This window comes from Leptopilina boulardi, unplaced genomic scaffold, assembly GCF_019393585.1.
Source record: "Leptopilina boulardi isolate dan_hultmark-lab unplaced genomic scaffold, ZJU_Lbou_2.1 LbouV2_165, whole genome shotgun sequence".
Classification (NCBI taxonomy): Eukaryota; Metazoa; Arthropoda; class Insecta; order Hymenoptera; family Figitidae; genus Leptopilina; species Leptopilina boulardi.
Window position 1 is genome coordinate 4,377,703 of NW_026137713.1, and position 19,457 is coordinate 4,397,159.

At 34.5% G+C, this 19,457-nt stretch overlaps 1 protein-coding gene and 1 long non-coding RNA gene across 2 annotated transcripts in view; one reads left to right on the plus strand and one right to left on the minus strand.

The window, feature by feature from the left end:
- The window catches only part of LOC127277052 (TWiK family of potassium channels protein 18-like), a 299,454-nt gene that overhangs the window by 130,797 nt on the left and 149,200 nt on the right, over positions 1-19,457 (minus strand). The gene's annotated exons all lie outside the window — the stretch shown is intronic.
- On the plus strand, positions 12,193-12,996 carry LOC127277056 (uncharacterized). Its single transcript, XR_007842310.1, has 2 exons — positions 12,193-12,500; positions 12,829-12,996. It is a non-coding gene; the product is annotated as an uncharacterized LOC127277056 (long non-coding RNA).

Sequence of the window (19,457 nt, forward strand, 5' to 3'; positions counted from 1 at the left end):
CCATTCATGTAATGTCCATTCATGTAATGTCCATTCGGGAAAATGTCCATTCAGTAAATGGAGATTTTAGATCTGTGGGGCCCCAAAATTTGAATTTGGGAGCTATGGTGCCCCAAAATTTGAATTTGGGATCTGTGGTGCCCCAAAATTCGAATTTGGAAGCTATGTATGCCCAAAATTCGAATTTGGGATCTGTGGTGCCCCAAAATTCGAATTTGGAAGCTATGTTTGACCAAAATTCGAATTTGGGATCTGTGGTGCCCCAAAAGTTTAATTTGGGATCTGTGGGGCCCCAAAATTTTAATTTGGGATCTGTGGTGCCCCAAAATTTTAATTTGGGATCTGTGCCCTAAAATTTGATTTTGGGAGCTGTGGTGCCCCAAAATATACTACGGACAGACGGACGCCAAAGTGAAACTATAAGGCTTTCGGCCATGGGCCACGAAACCCTAAAAATTAAGAAAATATTTCTAAATTGTATTTTTTGCAGAAACTTGTCGAAAATCGACCACCAGGAAGTATTTAATGTTCTTTACCGCACTTTTTATAATTTTCATTTCTATTATCACTTCCACTTCTTTATTTTCATTACCGTTTCCACTTTCACTTTTTCTAATTCTCATTCGCACTTCCATTCCCACTTCCACTCTTTCTAATTCTCATTTCCACTTTCACTTCCACTTTTTTATTTTCATTACCACTTCCACTTTTTCTAATTTTTATTCCCACTTCCTTTTTTCTAATTTTCATTCCCACTTCTACTCCCATTTTTTCCACTTCTAATTTTCATTATAGCTGTTGCCATTTTGACTAAAACTATTTCTAATTTCCATTTACGCAACCATTTCCACTTTTTTTAATTACCATGGATGGAAATTAGAAAAAGTGAAAGTGATAATGAAAATTTAAAAAATTAGGAATGGAAGTGGAAGTGAAAATATAAAAAAGTTGTAATGAAAATAAAAAAGTGGAAGATGGAATGGGAATGAAAATTGGAACAAGTGGAAGTGAAAGTGTGAATGAGAATTAGAAAAAGTGGTAGTGGCAATGAATATAAAAAACTGGAAGTGGAAATAGGAATGGGAATGAAAATTAGAAAAAGTGGAAGTGGCAATGAATATAAAAAAGTGGAAGTGGAAATGGGAATGAAAATTAGAAAAAGTGGAAGTGAAGTGAGAATTAGAATGAGAATTAGAAAGAGTAGAAGTGAGAATGGAAATGCGAATGAGAATTAGAAAAAGTAGAAGTGGAAATGGGAATGAAAATTATAAAAAGTTTAAGTGGAAGTGAAAGTGGTAATGGGAAAGTAGTGGCAAAGTTTCTGTGAAAATATATTTTAGAAACTCTTAATTTTTTTATAGGTACTAACGTTAGTAGCATTAGTAATGTTAGTAACATAAGTAACGTTAGTAACGTTAGTAATGTTAATTTTTTCACCTGGGTTGAGAAAAAAAAAAAAAATTTTTTTCACATTCACATTTTTGATGGATGTTGAGAGAAGAAATAAATTGAAATAAGAAAATTTATTAGAAATGTGCAATCCTAACATAGTGTCGAAATATTTAGAATAAACTAGGACCAACCTACGAATATTTTATGTTATTAGTATATCCCTAGGATTTACAAAGGATGTTCATGGGGACATTCTAATTTTCTAGCCTCACAAGGAGTGTAATTCTATAATTTAACTTTAATTTTTGTTCATTTCATTTTCACTTCATTTTCACATCATTTTCACTTTATTTTCACGTCACTTTCAGTTCACATTCACTCACTGTAAAAAGAAAGGTATTATATTAATACCGACTTCAGGTACTAAATTGTCATTTGGTACCTAAAATCGGTACTGTTTTAGTACTTTTCGGTACTGTTTTTCTACTTTCTTTTTACAGTGCTACATTTATTAAGCCGATTTTCACTTCATTTCAATTTTACTTCACTTTCATTAGATTTTCATTTCACTTTTAATCCACTTTCACTTTTATGACTTCAAAGTGGAGTGAAAGTTATGTGAAAATCTAATGAAAGTGAAGTGAAATTGAAGTGAATATCAAGTAGACCTAAATTGAAAATAAAGTGAAAATCGACTAAAAATTTAATGAAAGTGAAGTAAAGTCAAGTGCGATTCTGTAACTTGACTTCACTTTCACTCCATTTTCACTTTCACTTTTGCTCAATGTTCACTTCACTTTTACTCGATTTTCACTTGAGATTCAATTCATTTAACTTTACTTTTACTTTAGGGGAGACCGGGGCTGAAAGTGCCGGGGGTAAGTTGTGCCGATAGGAATATCTCAAAAAGAAATTTTTTTTTTTGAAAAGTGGAAGTGAGAGAAGTATTGTTTTACTTATGCGCATCTTTGGCAACTATTTTGATTTTGTTTGCTTTATGGAATTATTAGCTGTTAGTAATTTGGTGCTTTGGCGTCACTTACGTGCAAGTTTTCATGTTTACACTTTTTAGTCTATTTTTTGCATTTTTAAAGATATCGATACGTATTTTTTTTTAAAATGATCCAAATTTATCGAGGGATTCAATGGTGTATTGATCTTAACATTTTATTTATCTACTTTTTTAATATATGATAAAAAGTGAGCGTTGACGCAACGAGGTTAATTGTGCCTTTCGCTTGGGGCTGGTTGTGCCGCTGTCAATCGCTACATAACCATAATCTATACTATTGCCTCGTTTGTTCGAATAGTTATTCCAACCCGAAATCAAGAGAAAAGTTGATTCAATGCATAGTTTGCAAAAACTGGGCACATTGAAAATGTGTGAAGTGTAAAAAAAAGGGTCAGTTATATGTGTGTCAATTGTAATTTCAATAAATCGCATTCGGAATAAGTATTTACGTCTCAAAAACTATTTATTAATCAGAAAGTAGAGTTTTTACACTTAATTAACGATACAAATAATTATTTGAAAAAATATTTTAAAAGACTGATTAATTATGTAATTGTAAAATTTAAGTCAGAAATGTTTATTTATTTATAAAAATCTATAAGTGTTACGATTGTTGGAAAAATCTTTTGAATGTTTATAATAAAAATACTTATTACGAAAACTATATTTTAAGTGACTGACTAACTATGTAATTATAGAATATAAGTCAGAAATTGTTTATTTTTACCTACTAAAAGTGGTACTAAAATCTAGAAATCCTAAGATTGTTCACAAAAACCTTTAAATGTTTATAAAAATATATTAATAAATAATATTAAATCATATATTGGAAATAATTATTTTATTTCTTACACGTAAAATCATTTGCTTCAAGTTAAGCAACTACAAAATCTGAGCGGCACAACCGACCCAGGCGTCGGCACAACTCTCCCCAGGGCGTAGCTCGATGTGTCGCTTCGCCTCGCTGCAGAAAATCAATTTTTACAAAAAAACTATTCAATATTATCAAAAAATAATACTGGATTCAAAAACTACATTAAATTTCACAAAAGATAGACTATGAAGTAAAATAAAAAGTTGTCATTTTACTAGTATTTTCTTTAGTTTTCTCAAAATCGGCACTTTCAGCCCCGGTCTCCCCTATTCACTTCAAAGTTATGAAGTAAAAGGACTTCAAAGTGAAGTGAACACAGAAAATTATAAGGTATTAAAATAAGCTGCAACGCTTATTATTTTAATTCAATTTTGCTTATTTTAATACCAAAATGGATTAAATCAAGCAAAATTGGATTAAAATAATAAGCGTTGCAGCTTATTTTAATGCCTTTTAATTTTCTGTGAAAGTGAAATGAAAATGAAGTGAAATTGAAGTGAAAATTGACTAAAAAATGAAGTGAATGTGAATTGAAAGTGAAGTGAAAATGGAATGAATGCAAAGTGAAAGTGAAGTGAAAATTGAATGAAAAATGGAGTGAATGCGAAGTGAAAGGGAAGCGAATTGAAAGTGGAGTGAAAATTAAAGAAAAATGAAGTAAATGTGAAGTGATCATGAAGTGAAAGTGAAGTGAAAGTGAAACCAAGTTACAGAAACTTCACTTTCACTTTCACTTCACTTCATGTTCACTTCACTTTTCACTTAATTTTTACTCCACTTTCACTTTACTTTTACTCAATTTTCACTTCAGTTCCACTACATATTTACTTTATTTACTTCAAAGTGATGGAGTGAAATGACTTCAAAGTGGAGTAAAATTCACTTCACTTTTAGTGAAGTGAAAATCGAGTAAAAATGGATTGAAAATGAAGTGAACATTGACTAAAAATGAAGTGAAAATCAACTAAAAAATGAAGTGAATGTGAAGTGAAAGTGAAGTGAAATTAGAGTGAATGCAAAGTGAAAGTGAAATGAAAATTGAATGAAAAATTGAGTGAATGCGAAGTGAAAGGGAAGCGAATTGAAAGTGGAGTGAAAATTGAAGAAAAATTAAGTAAATGTGGAGTGAAAAGTGAAGTGAAAGTGAAGTGAAAGTGAAACCAAGTTACAGAAACTTCACTTTCACTTCACTTTCACTTAATTTTTACTCCACTTTCACTTTACTTTTACTCAATTTTCACTTCAGTTTCACTACATATTTACTTTATTTACTTCAAAGTGATGGAGTAAAATGACTTTAAAGTGGAGTAAAATTCACTTCACTTTTAGTACAGTGAAAATCGAGTAAAAATGGATTAAAAATGAAGTGAACATTGACTAAAAATGAAGTGAAAATCAACTAAAAAATGGAGTTAATGTAGAGTGAAAGTGAAGTAAAAATCGACTGAAAAATGGAATAAATGTAGAGTGAACGTGAAGTGACAGTGAAGTTCACTTTCACTCAATGTTAACTTTACTTTCACTTCACATTCACTTACTATTCGCTTCACTTTCACTTCATTTGCACTCGATTATCATTTTCACTTCATTTTTACTTCGTCACTTTGAAGTGAATAAATTTAAAGTAGAGTGAATGTGAAGTTCACTTTCACTCAATGTTAACTTTACTTTCACTTCACATTCACTTGCTATTCGCTTCACTTTCACTTCATTTGCACTCGATTTTCATTTTCACTTCACTTTCACTTCGTCACTTTGAAGGGAATAAATTTAAAGTGAATAAATTTAAAGTGAAGTGAAAGTGAAAGTGAAGTGAAGTGAAGTGAAGTGAAAGTGAAGTGAAAGTGAAGTGAAAGTGAAGTGAAAGTGAAGTGAAAGTGAAGTGAAAGTGAATGTGAATTGATATTGTTACGATCTGACTTTTAATAACATATTTTATAGATGATTCACATAAATAAAATTAACACACACATCAATTTTTAGAAAATAATATTCAATATATATATTCATGATAAATGAATTTGTAAAAATGATGTTACAAAAAAGAAACAGTTTTAAAAATTTTGACAAGTGATACTATAATGTTACAAAATAGCGCGTCATTATTGTCAATATATGAGAATCTAATGCAAGGATTTTTAACAATGGTTAGTTTGACGTATATCATTTTACAACCGAGCATAAAGACGTTCTGGCAAGATCAGAGGGCAAAAGCCGTGTGGCATGGTAGAAACGTTCCATCTTTGCCATCACGACGGACAATTTATCATCCTTGCTCACCCCCCCCCCCCCTCTCTCTCTCTCTATTTCTCCACCAAGTTTCATTCATCTTACTCGAAAGGCAAGTTTCAAATCGTTGTAAATCCATATTTACCATAGTGCGTGTATTAAGAATATATATATTTCTCCGAATATTTGAAACTTTAAATTAATTTCATGGAAAATTTTTCAATAATCATTTTTTAATTTAAATATTTTTAAATTCATATAATTTAGTTAATTCAAAGGATATTAATTATGAACGTGAAAAAAAAAAACGAATTCTGTCGATTTCACAAAAAGCTTTTTTCCGTTAGAAGAATGCGGAAGCTTATACAGCCGAGAGCTGCATTATATACCATGCGACAAGCGGCGGAACTTAAAATGAAAAGAAATATTATATGTTTCCGGGAGAACTAGAAATGCTGGTTGGGATGCAGAAAAGCGAAATGGTAGGACTTCGCATCGAGAGGGATGTCTGCCATTTATTCTCGTCACGTTGGTTGAAAATAGTAAAAAAAAAAAAAGAAAAAAAAAAAAAAAAAAGACACCTCGGAGTAATCCTCTACTATCTCTGTACATTTCACTGGATGCTGAAGGAGGGTAGTTCGGCAATGGTTTCGAGAAGGGGAATGAATGGAAGAAAAGGGAAAAGCGTGAGGGGCGCACGCGGAAGTAACTGTCTCTGGACAGGGCAGTATCCGGGGTGCGGCATATCGATTTTATTTCACTCGCTTCGCGAGTTTTCGAGTTTCACTTGTGCCAGAAAGAGAGAAAGAGAGAGAGAAAGAGGTGAAACACGGGTCAGATCGAACCAACTGGAAATAGTGGTCACTGTCGACACTATTTGGTCTTCGAGCGGAACTTCAGTTCTCGTTCTATAACTTATTGCACCAAGTTGGTTTCAAACTTTCCCACTTTTTCTACACTTTTTATACGTTGACAAAAAAAAAAAAAACAAAAAAAAGGTATTAGTCTTTAATGAAAAGACAGGAAATGTAGTAGATAAAAATTAAATTCGAATTAGTTGAAAATTTTGAGATTTTGATGAATTTAGTATACATGTTTTGGAAGTAACTAAACCAACGGTTCGTAAATCCCACAAATTGCTATTTCAAAGCAGAATTCATGATAATATCAGTTGTAAATGAACAATTTCAGTATCGAGAGAGAGAGAGAGAGGAGCAAGTATATTAGTGTCTGTGGCTTATCTGATGAGTGACCGAGATTGTCCGTAACGTTGAGAGAATGAAAGCCGAAGGCAGTAACCCTCTTTGGTCAAAGTAACGTTTCCCCTAATAAAGTTCTTGTTTAATGTTTAACAATAATTGATTGACTGTTGTAAATTCGCTACTACTCAATTATAATAAAATTACTATTTCAATATTTGATAAATTCTAAAACTACAAATTTATTATAATTTAAAATGAAATCAAATTAATTCTATATAGATGATCTATATTTTAACCCATTGCGGCACACATTTTTCATTCCATTCAAAAATACAGATGATCACACCTTTAAGGGTGTTTGGGGTCGCTGATTGCGAATCTGAAGTCAGTTTATAAAAATTCAAAATGGCGGATCCAATATGGCGGACGACTTTCTGAAAATCTAATGCAATTCGCTTGAAACTAGTTACTCGGGGGTTTTTGGGGTCGCTAATTACGAATCTGAAGTCAGTTTTCAAAAATTCAAAATGGCGGATCCAATATGGCGACTAAATTTCATAAAATTAATTAAATTCACTTGAAAATTGTCACTCGGGGGTTTTTGGGGTCGCTGATTACGAATCCGATGATAGTTTTCAAATTCAAAATGGCGGATCCAATATGGCGACTAAATTGATGGCAAATGGTTTCTTAAGCACAAACGTCTATTACTTCTAGGGTAAAACTAGATTTGTAATCAGCGACCCTAAAAACCCCTAAATATCAAAGTTCTAAAGAATCTGAGTAAATTTTGAACATTAATCCATCAATTTTGACGCCATATTGGATTCGCCATTTTGAATTTTTGAAAACTATCATTGGATTCGTAATCAGCGACCCCAAAAACCCCCGAGTGACAATTTTCAAGTGAATTTAATTAATTTTATGAAATTTAGTCGCCATATTGGATCCGCCATTTTTAATTTTTGAAAACTGACTTTAGATTCGCAATCAGCGACCCCAAAAACCCCTGAGTAACAAGTTTCAAGCGAATTTAATTAATTTTATGAAATTTAGTCGCCATATTGGATCCGCTATTTTGAATTTTTGAAAACTATCATCGGATTCGTAATCAGCGACCCCAAAAACCTCCGAGTGACAATTTTCAAGTGAATTCGCTTGAAACTTGTTACTCGGAGGTTTTTGGGGTCGCTAATTACGAATCTAAAGTCAGTTTTTTAAAATTCAAAATGGCGAATCCAATATGGCGACTAAATTTCATAAAATTAATGAAATTCACTTGAAACTTGTTACTCAGGAGTTTTTGGGGTCGCTGATTGCGAATCTGAAGTCAGTTTTTAAAAATTCAAAATGGCGGATCCAATATGGCGGACGAATTTCTGAAAATCTAATGCAATTCGCTTGAAACTTGTTACTCAGGGGTTTTCGGGATCGCTAATTACGAATCTGAAGTCAGTTTTCAAAAATTCAAAATGGCGGATCCAATATGGCGACTAATTTTCATAAAATTAATTAAATTCACTTGAAAATTGTCACTCGGGGGTTTTTGGGGTCGCTGATTACTAATCCGATGATAGTTTTCAAAAATTCAAAATGGCGAATCCAATATGGCGACTAAATTTCATAAAATACATTAATTCACTTGAAAATTGCTACTCGGGGGTTTTTTGGGTCGCTGTTTACGAATCTGAAGTCAGTTTTTAAAAATTCAAAATGGCGAATTCAATATGGCGGACGACTTTTTGAAAATCTAATGAAATTCGCTTGAAACTAGTTACTCGGGGGTTTTTGGGGTCGCTGATTACGAATCTGAAGTCAGTTTTCAAAAATTAAAAATGGCGGTTCCAATATGGCGTACGATTTTTAAAATCTAATGCAATTCGCTTGAAACTTGTTACTCGGGGTTTTTCGAGATGATTGTTAAAAATAAGGGATTTTTTCTTTGAAATAAAAGAATCTCGATTAAATTTCGTTTAATCAACCAATGGTCAAGTTTAAATTCACTAAATGTCGATAGTAATTGGAATTTTCTTCGTTTCGCAAATAAAAATCACACACCACCTTATTCTCGAAAGAACAAAAAAATAATCCCAAGTGTTGTATGTTACAATTTACACCGTAAATTCTTTTTTATTCTTTAGAAATATTTCCTGTAATTACAACAGAAAAAAAGAAGAAGAAGAAGAAAAAACTGATTGCCCTAGAAAAAAAATTGAATCAATTCTAATTTTATCAGATTTTCTAGAGAAAATTTTTTTTTAAATTATCATTTCCCCTCATCGAAATCAAATAGTAAAACAACAATCACAGTTGTGGTTTCCCCTTCAATGGCAATTTATCCAATGTTTCTTGCTACTACTAATTATAGAGAAACCAAATAGTTTGAAAGCCAATTCACAAATTAATTTACTGCGCAAACATTGCTGAAACATATGTATATATATATATATATATTGTCCATTAGAAATGCGTTAAAAAAATAATTCCAATTGTTTTTATTTTATACATGATAAAACAATTTCAAAGTTAAAAAATATATAAACTGTTTTAAATAAAAAGCCTTCATAATTGGTCATTGTTTCAATAAACTGGAAACATTTAAAAATTGTATTTCTCCTGTTTTTTTTTTTTTTTTTTTTTATTGTTCACTATGTCGCGCGCTATTCGATTTATTCTTGTTGATCAGATTCTATTGTATATCTGTCTCTCACTTTTTTTTCACATTAGTGTATAGAGGAGAAAGTGCAGATTTTGCTACACACATATACACGTTGAGTTAAAAACTCTCGATATTTCTCGTTATACACTCTCGATACGATACAAAATCCATTTCGTTCCTCGGCACTTTAGCATCCAGGGTACAAAGACCGTGCTTTTGAATAAAAGCTCGAAAGCTTTCGACACGTCACAAACTTAACAACGATTTAACGCATGTCTAACTTATTCATATATATATATACAATAAATAAAGAACTGATTTATATGTCAACAAAATGAAAATTGGTTTTTTTTCATAAAACACATTTCACATACAGTGTCAATAATTTTGGATGCAATAAATAAAAAAAAAAATGAAGAATAAATATTTGTTTTTTATATCATTTAAAATGATTAAAGGAAGGCAGAAATTATGGAAAGTTTTTAGGTGAAATATTTCGGATTTTATCCACTTGGAAAGATTCCCCGGAAAGTGCGCCCCTGGAAGTTCTATCAGAATTCCGCCAGAACTTCCAACGTAATTCCGTCGGAATTCCATCGGAGTTCCAAAGAATTTCCAATGGGATTCCGACGGAATTAGGACTCTAAAAATTATGAAAAAAATTAATCCGGAATTCCGTCGAAGTTCCAAAGAATTTCCGATAGGATTCCGATGGAATTCCGACGGAATTAGGACACTAAAAATTTTGAAAAAAATTAATCCGGAATTCTGCCAGAATCCCATGGGAAATTCTTTGAAACTCCGATGGAATTCCGACGGAATTACGTTTGAAGTTCCGGCGGAATTCTGATAAAATCTCCAGGGGGCAATTTCCGGGGAATCTTTCCAAGTAGGTCGACCCAAGCAACCGTTGTTAAAAACTAATTTCCTTACCCACTTGCAAAGATTCCCCGGAAGGTGACCCCTGGAGGTTCTACCACAATTCCGCCGGAACTTCCAACGTAATTCCGTCAGAATTTCAAGGAATTTCCGATAGGATTCCGTCAGAATTCTGTCGGAAATTCTTTGGAACTACGATGAAATTCCGCCGGAACCTCCAATTCCGACGGAATTACGTTGGAGGTTCCGTCAGAATTCCGTCGGAAATTCTTTGAAACTGCCATGAAATTCCGCCGGAACCTCCAATTCCGACGGAATTACGTTGGAGGTTCCGTCAGAATTCCGTCGGAAATTCTTTGGAACTCCCATGAAATTCCGCCGGAACCTCCAATTCCGATGGAATTACGTTGGAGATTCCGTCAGAATTGCGTCGAAAATTTTTTGGATCTCCGATGAAATTCCGACGGAATTACGTTGGAGGTTCCGTTAGAATTTCGTCGGAAATTCTGTGGAATTCCGATGAAATTCCGCCGGAACCTCCAATTCCGACGGAATTGCGTTGGAGGTTCCGTCAGAATTCCGTCGGAAATTCGTTGGAACTTCGATGAAATTCCGCCGGAACCTCCAATTCCGACAGAATTACGTTGGAGGTTCAGTCAGAATTCCGTCGGAAATTCTTTGAAACTCCGATGAAATTCCGACGGAATTACGTTGGAGGTTCCGGCGGAATTCTGATAGAACCTCCAGGGGGCACTTTCCAGTGAATCTTTCATAGTGGGTAGAATTAATTACATCGAATTCTGTAATTTGACTTCAATTCACTTTCAGTTGATGCTCAGTTCACGTTCACTTCAGTTTCACTTTCACTTTCACTTTTAATTTATTCACTTCAACCTCCTTTCACGGAGTGAAAGTGAAGTGAAAATGAAAATCGAGTGCAAATGAAGTGAAAATGAAGTAAATCGAATAGCAAATGAATGTGTAGTGACAGTGAAGTGAAAATCCAGTGGAAATGTAGTGAAAGTGAAGTAAAAATCAAATGAAAATAAAGAGAAATTAAAGTGAAAATCGAGTGAAAGTGAAGTGAAATTGAAGTGAAAATCGCCCGTAAGTAAAATAAAGTTACAGAATCGCACCAAAAATTGAAAAAAAAACTAATATTGAATACAATAAATAAATGAACAAATTTGTATTCTAATTTTAAAAATTTAATAATGAAAATTCCAACTAAATATTATTCAAAACATAAACGTTGGGATATAATAATTACGAGTGAAATTGACTTTTAGTTTTCGAGGTATTTCCGCTATTTCAGTTAAAGTTTTGAGTCCTCCATTTGCATCGATAACGCGGAAGCTAATTACGATCCAAATAGCAAACCCTCTCTAGTCTAGAGTCTAGCTAGTGTAGCGGAATGTGGTATCCGAGTTATTCCTAGAACCTCTGGACTCTATTAACCAATTGGCAATTCATTTACTATCAGAATGATTAGACTTCTATATCTCTCAAAACGAGGCAACTAACATTTCCCAATTAATTATCATCTATATATATAAATATATATATATATTGGTGACATAGCAAATGATTTAAACATTCTCTCAACAAAATTCATTCAAATAAAATTAATTAAATACTAATTACAAAACTGAAATACTAACATTTAAAAAAAAATATATATTTTTATAAAGAAGAAAAATTCAACGAAATTTTTCCCTTCAGTCTTGAATACAAAGTCAAAGAATCGCTGAAGAAGCTCAAGTGCCTCTAATGCCAGTTTGATGTCTCCTTCTTTACTTTTCTTTTTTTTTTTTTGACTTATCAAGCGTCTTTTGCATCACAGACTGATAGTAGGGAAGACAGTATATATATATGTACATTGCTAAGTCAGAAGCTGCGTTCAAGTGGTTAGCACAAAGTTGGAGGTTAATTGCCACCCTTAAGGGGGGAACACCAGTTGTAACTTTCGAAAAATCGATTTTTTTTTTGGTGCATTTTCTTAAAGTATACATATTTAGAAATGTGTCTGTAAATTTCAAAGTTGATCCGGTGAAAAATAAATGAGATATACAGAACACTGCAGCGGCGCGTCCCGTGGCTTCATACAAGGTGGCCAGCCATACCTGACCCTAACGACAGATGGCCTTTTCCTATGATTTAGAAACGGCAACCACTGCGGAAGAGTTATTATATGGTCCAGGAATCGATGACTCTTTGTAACTTAGAAACAAAATTTCTTCTGAACAAAAAAAAGTAAGTTGAAACTTTTAATGCGTTTTTCTCAAAATGACATTTTCCAAGTCGGTGACCACGATTACTCGAATACCATTAAACCGATTTATTTAAAATTTAGTGTGCTTCATTTACACATATAAGTCTAGTTCGTGATCGAAGGATTTTTTTTTTTATGCAAAACTTTTTTTTATATAGCTGAAAATCGACCGTATTTTTTTAACGAAAATCATACTTTTGACTTTGACAGGTCGCCATTTTGTCAAATTTTTTTTTTTTTTTAAATCCTTCGATCACGAACTAGATAATCTTATAATAAATGTAAATCAATTTCATTTTTGTATTTCAGACGAAGTATACTTGCAGAATGCTGGTCACCGCAATTCGCCTTTTTTCTTAAGACGCCAATTCAATGGCTCATATCTCCAAAAGTTTTTGTTAAAAAAATTTTTTTTTTCTTTTAAATTACAGCTTTTTACATGTACTTTTAACTAATAAATAGTATTCTTTAAAAAGATTCATTGTTCTTTTGGAAAATATTCTTGAAAAAAGCATTATTTTTTGAGTTACAACTGGTGTTCCCCCCTTAAAGAGAACTGGGTAGCAAATCCTAGACGGGCTATCCGGATGATTAAGAAACTCGACCGCCTTTCTGAGTGATAGAGCAAAAAAAAAAAAAAAAGAAAGAAAAAAAAGAAGAAGAAGAAAGATTAAGGATTTTCTTAAAAAGAGAAACGTGTTATGACTCTCGTCACTTTCCTTCAATACATCCAAAATTGACAAAAATTTTATTGATAATCAATATTAATGAAAACTTAAAATTTGAATAATTTCGAAAAGAAACATACAAATAATAATTAAACGACAATAGAATATGAAATTTGACAGTTTCAATCAATTCTGATGAGTTTTGTGATTCAAGCGATATAATTCTGTGAATTGACAAGTAACGCGCCCCACTTGGAAAGATTCTTCGGAAAGTGCCCCCTGGAGGTTCTATCAGAATTCCGCCGGAACTTCCAACGTAATTTCGTCGGAATTCCAAAGAATTTCCGATGGGATTCCAACGGAGTTCCGACGGAATTAGGACTCTAAAATTTTTGAAAAAAATTAACCCGGAATTCCGTCGAAATCTCATCGGAAATTCTTTGGAACTCCCATGAAATTCCGACGGAATAACGTTGGAAGTTCTGGCGGAATTCTGATAAAACCTTCAGGGGCAACATTCCGGGAAACTTTCCCCGGAAAGTGCCCCCTGGAGGTTCTATCAGAATTCCGCCGGAACTTCCAACATAATTCCGTCGGAGTTCCAAAGAATTTTCGATGGGATTCCGTCGGAGTTCCAAAGAATTTCTGATGGGATTCCGTCGGAGTTCCAAAGAATTTCCGATGGGATTTCGTCAAAGTTCCAAAGAATTTCTGATTGGATTCCGTCGGAGTTCCAAAGAATTTCCGATAGGCTTCCGACGAAGTTCCGACGGAATTAGGACTCTAAAAATTTTGAAAAAAATTAATCCGGAATTCCGTAGGAGTTCCAAAGAATTTCCGATAGGATTCCGACGGAGTTACGTCTGAGTTCCAAAGAATTTCCGATGGGATTCCGTCGGACTTCCAAAGAATTTCCGATGTGATTCCGACGAAATTAGGACTCTAAAATTTTTGAAAAAAAACTAATCCGGTATTCCGGCGGAATCCCATCGGAAATTCTTTGGAACTCCGATGGAATTCCGACGGAATTACGTTGGAAGTTCCGGCGGAATTTTAAAGGATTTTCCTATGGAATTCAGACGGAATTCCAGATTAATTTTTTTCAAAAATGTTAGAGTCCTAATTCCGTCGGAATCCCATCAGAAATTCTTTGGAACTCGGACGGAATCCCATCGGAAATTCTTTGAAATTCCGCCGGATCTTCCAACATAATTCCGTCGAAGTTCCAAAGAATTTCCAAAGGGATTCCGTCGGAGTTCCAAAGAATTTCTGATGGGATTCCGTCGGAGTTCCAAGGAACTTCCAACGTAATTCCGTCGGACATCCATCGGAAATTCTTTGGAATTCCGACGGATTTACGTTGGAAGTTCCGGCGGAATTTCAAAGAATTTTCGATGGGATTCAGACGGAATTCCGGATTGATTTTTTTCAAAAATGTTAGAGTCCTAATTCTGTCGGAATCCCATCGGAAATTCTTTGGAACTCCGATGGAATTCCATCGGAAATTCTTTCGAAGTCCGACGAAATCCCATCGGAAATTCTTTGGTACTCTGGCGGAATTCCGTCGGAATCCTATCGGGAATTCTTTGGAATTCCGACGGAAATCCGGATTAATTTTTTTCAAAATTTTTAGAGTCCTAATTCCGTTGGAACTCCGTCGGAATCGCATCGGAAATTCTTTGGAACTCCAACGCAATTCCGATTAATTTAAAAAAAAAATTTAGAATCCTAATTCCGTCGGAACCCTGTCGGAATCCTATCGGAAATTCTTTGGAACTCCGATGGAATTCCGATGGAATAACGTTGGAAGTTCCGGCGGAATTCTGATAGAACCTCCAGGGGACACTTTCCGTTGGAACTTTTTCCAAGTGAGGCGCGCACCCAGTGGAATATCGAACAAGTTAGATGTGTCCTCGCCTGAAGTCCTCGAGAAGAACAAGCCATCGGGTACGTTGTAAATTTCACTTTGGAAACTTAAGAGGACAACTTTAGGAGATCGTATGCCTGGTGAGAGAGAAGGAAAGAGAGAAGAGAGAGAGGCTGGGGCGTGAAGATAGATCTCAGCTTTCCTGCAAGGGCAAACAGTTTGCTGCATCAATATTAGCACACTGGGAAAAGCTCTCCTTTAAACTTTGGATTTTGGGGGAAATTCTTGGACGGATTATTCTGTTTATCTTTCATTGGGTTGACCCTCTAAAATTCAAAATCTTTTTCCTAACTGATAATAATTAATGAATCAATATTTTTCTACTATATCAATAATAATTAATATGAAATTTTTAATTTAAAAATTTTATAATTTATCGTTATATGATAATTTATCGATTAAAATAGAAAAGAAAGTTAATTAATTCCATCTCAAATTCGATAGAATCTTTTGATAGTTTGCATATATATATATATATATAGACACAAAGTTCTATTGCAAACGTTATTAAATCATACAGCATCTCAATATATCTTATATAAAAGCCACGAGGAGTGATAAAGTTGTGAAGAAAGACCGCTGAAGTCTTGTGCAATGGAATGGGATTCGCTTTTAGCTAACTTCAATTCCTCCGCTATTACTTCGAATCCCTGTGAGATCTGAACTTAAATAACTCGTTCGACAGACTTGCGGATCTTTAATAAGATCACCAGACGATATTCGACCTCGAGTTCCTACTAATCCAATTTATCGGCTGTCTCAACCTCCAAAAGCAAAAAAAAAAAAGAATCCCGTTTGTCAAAGGGCAATTAAATTCATCGAGGTGATGGAAAAATTTTTGTTCTAATCAAAAAAAAAAAAATTCTTCAATCGAATATGATACATTGATTTAATTACATATATAGAAATGGTTTATGAATTAAAATTTAATTTTGCTACAGAAAAAAATAATCGAAAGGCAAACAAAGGACGTTTTTGAACTTTCTTTTGGAGTAATCGGGTCAGACTTTGAAACAAGGACGACCATTAATTTCACTGACAAAGAGAAACGAGAAAGCCAAACGAGAAGAGACAAAGTGTTTATTTGAGAGTTTCCGCATTTGGGCGCGCACTGGGAATTTTCGTCGGGTTGGCGTCCGTTTGTCCGGAAACTATTGGTTCCTATAACGGAACTTTCTCATTAAACTTGCCTTGGTAGCCTCCCGGTTAATTATATCACAATGATTTTTTTTTTTTTACACTAACTTTTCTGTCATACAAAATCAGAGGGTCAATTACGGTAAATTTTTTCAATTTTACTAAAATCTATTTAAATTTCTAGATTCTTTTTTTATTATGCAAAAATCCCCATTTTATTGTTCGAAAGCAATAAATCATCATCATTCATCGAATAGCGCGTAAAAGATATAAAAAAAAAAAAAAACTATCCACTCTCAATTCCCTTTTTTCATTTCCCAAAGTTTTCTTTTCTGTCTCTCTATCTCTTTTGCGCGTGTATTATGATGCAATAACGTTTCGCGGTTGCGGTCTACAGGAAAAAGTTTTCACGAGGCTCTCGGGAAACGTTGTATGCGCGGCAATGTAACCGGAAGCGTTGAGATTTTCATTTTATGAGCCAACGCGACGAGACTACCCTTCAATCCTCTCTCTCATTCTCTACCTTTCCATTTTTCCCGTCCGACATTATATTCGTCAAAGCTGTGTGTATTGACTAAATATATATATATATATATATATATATATATACATAGAAAGAATTCGACTGTGCGAATAAACTTTCGCATGTTATGTGCTTAAAGAAACGGAATAGAAGGGTGAGGAAGTTTCCTGTCGAAGAATTTAAGGTACCGATTTTGCGAGTATAAGCAGAGGAAGGAAAATAAATTCAATATAGGAGGAATGAAGGAAATGGGCGTTTCCCAAATTCGTACATGAGAAATTGTCAAGCTTTAAATTCTCATAGGATTAGCGGAATTTAAAGCATGATTTCATTTAATCGAATATCTATAAAGGGATTTTGGAAATTCAACAAAACTTTATTCTTAACGCAAATCAGGATATATAGAAAAAAAATAAATAAAATAATTGCCTTTTTGCATCTAAAAACTAAAAATTCTAGACTATTTTCGACTAGGTTTTCTTTTTTTAGGGTTTCGTGATCCCCACTTGGAAAGATTCCACGGAAAGTGCCCCCTGGAGGTTCTATCAGAATTCCGCCGGAACTTCCAACGTAATTCCATAGGAGTTGCAAAGAATTTCCGATGGGATTCCGACCCAGTTCCGACGAAATTAGGATTCTAAAATTTTTTTTTAAAAAAATGAATCGGAATTCCGTTGGAATCCCATCGGCAATTCTTTGGAACTCCGATGGAATTACGTTGGAAGTTCCGGCGGAATTCTGATAGAATCTCCAAGGGGCACTTTCCGGGGAATCTTTCCAAGCGGGTAGACCCAGGTAACCGTTGTTAAGAACTAATTTTCTTACCCACTTGTAAAGATTCCCCGGAAGGTTCCCTCCTGGAGGTTCTATCAGAATTCCGCCGGAACTTCCAACGTAATTCCGTCGGAGTTCCAAAGAATTTCCAATGGGATTCCGACGGAATTCCGACGGTAGTAGGACTCTAAAATTTTTGAAAAAAATTAATCCGGAATTCCGTCGAAATCCCATCGGAAATTCTTTGGAATTCCGCCGGAACCTCCAACGTAATTCCGTCGGAATTGGAGGTTCCGGCGGAATTTCATCGGAGTTCCAAAGAGTTTCCGACGGAATTCTGACGGAACCTCCAACGTAATTCCGTCGGAATTTTATCGGAGTTGCAAAGAATTTCCGATGGGAATCCGATGGAGTTCCGACGGAATTAGGACTCTAAAAAATTTGAAAAAAATTAATCCGGAATTTCGTCAGAATTCCGTCGAAATCCTATCGGAAATTCTTTGGAATTCTGACGGAATTACGTTGGAAGTTCCGGCGGAATTGTGATAGAACCTCCAGTGGTCACCTTCCGGTGAATCTTTCCAAGTGGGTAAAGAAATTAGTTCTTAAAAACGGTTGCTTGAGTCGACCCATTTGGAAAGATTCCTCGGAAAGTGCCCCCTGGAGATTTTATCAGAATTCCGCCGGAACTTCAAACGTAATTCCGTCGGAGTTCCATCGGAGTTTCAAAGAATTTCCCATGGGATTCTGGCGGAATTCCGAATTAATTTTTTTCAAAAATTTTAGAGTCCTAATTCCGTCGGAACTTTGGCGGAATCCTATCGGAAATTCTTTGGAACTCCAACGGAATTCCGGATTAATTTTTTTTTAAATTTTTAGAGTCCTAATTCCTTTGGAATTCCGTCGGAATCCCATCGGAAATTCTTTGGAACTCCGATGGAATTCCGATGGAATTACGTTAAAAGTTCCGGCGGAATTCTGAAAGAACCTCCAGGGGGCACTTTCCGGGGAATCTTTCCAAGTGTGAATGACTAGAAAACAAAATATGAAATATTCTTCCCACTTGGAAAGATTCCCCGGAAAGTGCCCCCTGGAGGTTCTTTCAGAATTCCGCCGGAACTTCCAACGCAATTCCATCGGAATTCCATCGGAGTTCCAAAGAAATTCCGATGGGATTCCGACGGAATTAGGACTCTAAAAATTTTGAAAAAAATTAATCCGGAATTCCGTTGGAAATTCTTTGGAACTACGATGATATTTCGACGGAATTACGTTGGAAGTTCCGGCGGAATTCTGATAGAACCTCCAAGGGGTCACTTTCCAGGGAATCTTTCCAAATGGAGGAAGTTTAATTAATTCAAATTTTCATAATTTTTTTAAATTTCAAATATCAATTCGCAAAATTTGTGATTAACAATCAATGCGGAAATTATATTTGTGATTGGATTGTCGAAAGGAACCATTAGCTAAGATGCATTTAGTCGATAGTGAATGTAGTTACGTTAACGTTCGTCCAGTATTGAGGTTTGAGGAACAGCCATTATCCCTTATGCGGCTTCAGTTCTCTATACGTATATATATATTTGAACCAACCGTGGTTCGCCGAAACCGCTCTCGGCATAGGATCTATACGGCTATGCTTTCGGCTTTGATAATGATGATTGGAGTTTGGCCTGGACGCGCTTTCTGTTCTGGTTATTATAGCATCTAGTTTCACGGGTCTTAGATCGACTAGTGCCCAAGACAACGAAATTTCCAGCCCTTTCATCATTTGGCTAAGCTTCAAAATTTAATTACCCTAAAATTAATGTTCATCCATCAAAAAAGACTTTAATTTTACAAATTTCAACAATTATTGGCAAATAATTAAAATTCATTGTGTTTAATTAAGAATAAAAAGTTTTATTAT